Source organism: Nuphar pumila, chromosome 7, assembly GCF_984573655.1.
Source record: "Nuphar pumila chromosome 7, dmNupPumi1.hap1.1, whole genome shotgun sequence".
NCBI classification, from domain to species: domain Eukaryota; kingdom Viridiplantae; phylum Streptophyta; class Magnoliopsida; order Nymphaeales; family Nymphaeaceae; genus Nuphar; species Nuphar pumila.
Window position 1 is genome coordinate 9,852,407 of NC_143255.1, and position 6,100 is coordinate 9,858,506.

The window sequence follows — 6,100 nt, forward strand, 5'->3', positions numbered from 1 at the left end:
TACTTGTTTTCTTAAATTTTCTTTCTTGGATATATTTGGGCAGTCTTGTTTTGAAATGATCAACTTTTTCACAAGAAAAACATGCATCATTGTTTGCAATCTTAGGGTTCTTACTTTGCACATAATGCCCTTTATGTTACTTATTTTTCTTAAATCTCTTGAATAATAGGCCCTTAGGTTTGAGCTTGCAAGTGGTTGCCAGGAAGGACTTTTGGGTGTTCATAATTTTTTTCTTCTTGTCTTTATTCATGTATTCTTGCTCAAGAGCCAGTTGCAAAGGAAGCTATGTTAGGGTAGAATTTTTCTGGTTTAGTCTCATGGCAACTAGCACCATTTTTCTAGATGGAGGAAGACTGTTTAGTATGGTGTAGATTTGTATTTGCTTAGGAATATCATTTTCAACTATGACCAGATCCTTGGCCATTACCAGCGTGCGATTGACATGGTTGACTACGTTGTCTGACTCTTTCATCCTACATGAATTGTACTGCTTGAGAAAAAGTTAGATATGAGTTTTTGAAGTCATATCATACTTCTCTTTAACTGCCCCCATCATCTTCTTGGAGGTGTCATAGTCTTCGAATACCCATATGAGGTTGTCTTGAATGAATGTGAGGAGAGTAGCTAGAGCAAATTAATCATTATCTACAAACTTATTACAAGTTTTCTTTTATTTTCACTAGATTTATTAGTTAGTGATGGATTTACTTTGCGTAATACATGAAAGGTTTTATCATGTGTGTTAATGTATTTCATCCAAAATTGGTCTCATTCAATTTTTTTAATTTTGGATAATTCAGTCATGACTATCTTATTTACCATCTTTGCCTGAAATAGAAAAATATTGGTGACTAATAAAACAATTTTCAACTAATATTTGTGAGTAACTAGTTTCAATCTTTCTAAACTAGTTTATCATGCAATTCTATCATAAAACATGCAATTTCTAAGCAATATAAGCATAGTACATGAATATCAGGCTAGTCAACGATGGATCACCTTTCTTTTTCACCTTTGAGTGTCTCTCTTTGTTTACCCTTTCATTGACTTGACTTGCCTAGCCAATGAGTCAAATATGACACATAATTTTAACATATAATGTATATCATGTGTCATGAGTGACAAGAGCCGGATACATATACACGTTGACATATTTTTTAATATGTATAAATATTCTTTTAATTTTTAATATTATTACAGTATATATATTTCATAATATTTTTTAAAAATTTATTACTAAGTATCAAAAATTAAATTTTTATTAAATTAAAACTGAAAACAATCCATGTCACCTTTGTTATCGGATGTGCTGTAGGTATTCCACCTATAGCAAGATTATCTCCTCTAGATAATCATTATCCTCATATTATCGTGAGATTTTCATAAATCTCATGATATTTGTCACTATGTTTGGAGGTAATGAAGCATAGGACGAATACCCAGCTGTGTATTCTCCTTCTTTAGGCCACTCTTTTTGTTAAGTTGTTACGGCTGTTATCTTTGCCCTTATCACCTCATTGTGTGAGGTGCTTATATAAGCTTGTAATGGCTACATCAAAATCATCTGAATAAAAGCCAGTCCTGTTCTCCTCGTGGATGTAGGTCGTCAGTGACCGAACCACGTAACTTTTGTGCCTTCCTTGTTTGCAAACATGGTAGAGCTCTTGTTATCCGGGTGATCTGTGGGCCGTTTATTGGTGATCGAGACCCAGAGCCTTGGCGGTCTTAAGTTCGGATTTTCCACCATGACAGAATCAGGCGTGAAGATGGTTGTTCAAGAACAGAACCCCACGCTGAAGATCACTACAGTTTCGTTGAATGGCTCCAACTATCTGAGTTGGGCCAAGTCTGCAAGTCTTTTCCTTAGCGGAAAATCGAAACTGGGTTATGTCACGGGGAAGATCAAACAACCAGAAAGTACTGATCCAAAATTCGATGAATGGGAGTCTACCAACCATCTAGTGATGTCTTGGTTGTTAAATTCCATGGATCCAACCATTGCAGAAGGATACATGTTCCTTGATACAACTCAAGAGATATGGGACTCGCTGCATGAAGTTTATGGAGAACAGAATAATCTAGCTCGTATTTTTTTCATTCAACAAGAAATCGTCAATGCCAAAAGAGGTGAGAAGCCATTACATGTGCATATCAATGCGTTAAGGAGTCTTTGGGATGAACTCACTATGTATCGCCCCCCTACGGCTGATGCTAACATCATGAGACAAAGGCTAGAAGAAGACAAAGTCTTTTCACTTTTGGCTAGTCTTGGAGACGACTATGAGAACATCCGAAGTCAGGTACTTCTTACTGTTCCTTTACCTTCATTTAATGTGGTTTGCTCTATTATCCAAAAGGAAGAAAGCAGACGACGGGTTATGCGTTCTGAACCCAAACTTGACAATCATAATCAAGAGAATGTCATTTTTTCTGCTGAAATCAAAGGAATAGATAAAGGTGCTGATCACTCAGCTATGATTACCGAAAAAAAACCTTTCAAAGATTGGCATAGAACTCGTCAGAAGAGCCGTTGTACCTATTGCAAAAAACTGGGGCACATACGAGACAAATGTTGGGATCTCTATGGAAAACCGAATCATGACAAGGGTACAAAAACTGATGCTGCCAATGTTGTCAGCATGGATGATCTGGCCAAATTCTTCCAGCAGATCAGTAAAGCTCATCTTACTAGCAGCAAATCCACCACTGGAGATATTCCTATAGGTAATCATCTTGCCTTACTATCCAGTAGAAGTGATCAAAGTTGGATTATCGATACAGGGGCCACGGACCATATGACAGGAAAATTACAACTTCTCTCTAACGTACATTTTGATTTAAAAAAACCAGTTTTTATAGCCGATGGGACATCCATTCCTGTCCAAGGTGAGGGAACTACATCTTTTTTTCAAAATGGTAAATCGACTGCTCTGTATGTGCCAAAATTTCCCTCAAGCCTAAGGTCAGTTAGTCGTATTACAAAGGATTATCAATGTCTTGCTATTTTTTCACCTAAGGATGTAGTTTTTCAGGACATGAAGACGAAGAAGATGATTGGTAAAGGGGTTGAACGGGATGGTCTTTATGTGTTAGACACGGCTATGCACGGATTGATAGCTCGACAAAACAAGGAAGAAGCCAGCAGGTTATGGCATGCTCGTTTAGGACACCCGTCTAATCCAGTTTTGATGAACTTATTTTCTGATTTACTTCCTCTTTCTCATGCTTGTGATGCTTGTGAATTTTCAAAATCATCTAAACTTCCGTTTAAAGTTTCCAACACTAGAAGTGATGATGTGTTTGATCTTGTGCACACGGATGTGTGGGGGCCAGCACCAAGCGTGTCCCACGAAGGATACAAGTACTATGTTACTTTCATAGATGATAAGTCAAGAGTCACATGGATGTATTTTTTGAAGCAAAAAAATGAAGTCTCAAAAATCTTTCAAGTCTTTTATAAAATGGTTTACAGACAATATGGGCGGAAAATCAAGGTGCTTAGATCCGACAATGGGGGAGAGTATGTGAACGAATCTATGAAAACCTTCATGGATGAACAAGGCATCGTTCCCCAAAACTCGTGTTCCGGCACTCCTCAGCAGAACGGTGTGGCTGAGCGAAAAAACCGACATCTGCTTAATGTGGCCCGTGCTCTCATGTTTCATATGCACGTTCCATCTGTTTTTTGGGTTGAAGCCATAAGTGTTGCTTGTTACATTATAAACAGACTCCCTAGTAGAACTCTTCAAAATACTATTCCCTTGAAGACTCTTCTCAACAAAGATATCTCTATGTCCCACATGCGTGTTTTTGGGTGCAAGGTTTTTGTTCATGTTCAAAAGAGACATAGGAGTAAATTTGAAAAGAGAGCCATCAAATGTATTTTTTTGGGATACTCCAATATAAAGAAGGGTTATAAGTGTTTTAATCCTAAGAATCGCAGCATGTTTATCTCTCGAGATGTGAAGTTTTTTGAAACTGAGCCTTTCTTTAGTTCTTCCATGGACATGAGCCAGGGGGAGACTGATCATTCTCTCACTCTTCCCTGTCTGTCATGGTGTGATGACATCTCTTCTTCTCAAAAACCTGTACTTCAAAACTCAAGTGACTCATCTGAACCTGGAAACTCTTCAGATCAAACTGAGATCAATGAAGCTTCCATATTGGAAGGAAGCAACCAGAATGCCAGGCGTTCTGCGAGGATCACTCGCCCCCCCACACAACTTCAAGATTACTATACCTACTTGGCTACCAATACAACTGCCCATTCCATTGAATCCTGTTTTGACCTCGACCGCCTAAACCACTCCTACTTGTTATTCTTGGCCAAAACCTATCAACATCATGAACCGACTACCTATGAAGAGGCTCAACTTGATCCAAGGTGGAGAAAAGCTATGAACGAAGAGTTAGAGGCTCTAACCAAAAACAATACATGGGAACTTGCAAAGCTTCCAGTGGGGGAGAAAGCAGTAGGATGTCGATGGGTCTACAAGATTAAATATCACAGCGATGGAACCATTGAGAGATTCAAAGCTCGGCTTGTTGCCAAAGGGTATACTCAGGTAGAAGGAATAAACTATTCTGAAACCTTTGCTCCAGTTGCTAAAATGAGCTCCATAAGAACATTGTTGTCTGTTGCAGCAAATAAAAACTGGAAACTATTCCAATTGGATGTCAAAAATGCTTTTCTACACGGAGACTTGGAGGAAGTCGTTTACATGAAACTACCTCCAGGATATGAGCAAAAGGAAGAAATGACATGCAGACTTAAAAAAGCCATTTATGGATTGAAACAATCCCCAAGAGCATGGTTTTCTAAACTAAGCGAGGCTCTCCAGGAACTGAATTTCAAAAAGTGCACTTTCGACTACTCGATGTTTGTTGCAAAAAGAAAGTCTGGTATAACTATACTGATAGTGTATGTTGATGACATTATTCTTACAGGAGACGATATTCCTTTTATGCAGGAGGTTAAAAACTTTCTCCATCGCAGGTTTGAGATCAAAGACCTTGGAAAACTTCGATATTTTCTGGGAATAGAGGTTGCCCACTCCAAAGAAGGCATCTTCTTATCTCAAAGAAAATATGCTTTGGATCTTTTAAAAGAAACCAGATTTCTCGGATCCAAACCAGCTGATACTCCCATGGATCCCTGTCACAAGCTGCGCACGGATGAAGGAGAAGCTCTGGATGAAATTTCAGCTTTTCAACGACTAGTTGGAAGACTTATTTATCTTACTGTTACTCGCCCAGACATTTGTTATGCTGTTAATGTCATCAGTCAATTTATGCATTGCCCAAGCACCACTCACCTTGATGCTGCCCATAGAATTCTGAAATACATAAAGAGTGCTCCTGGCAAGGGAATCTTGTTGACAAGAAATGATCACTCCAGAATTCTGGGTTGTGCAGATGCTGATTGGGCAGGAGACCCAAACGATAGAAAGTCTACATCAGGATATTGTGTGTTTGTTGGAGAAAATCTAGTCACTTGGAAAAGCAAAAAACAAACTGTTGTGGCAAGATCAAGTGCAGAAGCTGAATACAGAGCTATGGCTTTATGCACATGTGAGTTGGTTTGGATGAAAAATTTCCTTAAGGACATTGGCATTGAAAGTAATGATCCAATGGAACTTCAGTGCGACAACCAAGCTGCTATATATATTGGTGCTAATCCCGTGTTTCACGAAAGAACGAAACATATAGAAGTCGATTGTCACTTTGTTCGTGAAAAGGTTCAACAAAAGGAGATTATTACTACTCATGTGAGCAGCGAAGATCAAGCTGCCGATATTTTCAACAAGGCATTGGCTCGTGAAAAGCATCAAATGAATATGCGCAAGTTGGGTCTCATAGATATTAGCAGACCAACTTGAGGGGGAGTGTTATCGGATGTGCTGTAGGTATTCCACCTATAGCAAGATTATCTCCTCTAGATAATCATTATCCTCATACCCAGCTGTGTATTCTCCTTCTTTAGGCCACTCTTTTTGTTAAGTTGTTACGGCTGTTATCTTTGCCCTTATCACCTCATTGTGTGAGGTGCTTATATAAGCTTGTAATGGCTACATCAAAATCATCTGAATAAAAGCCAGTC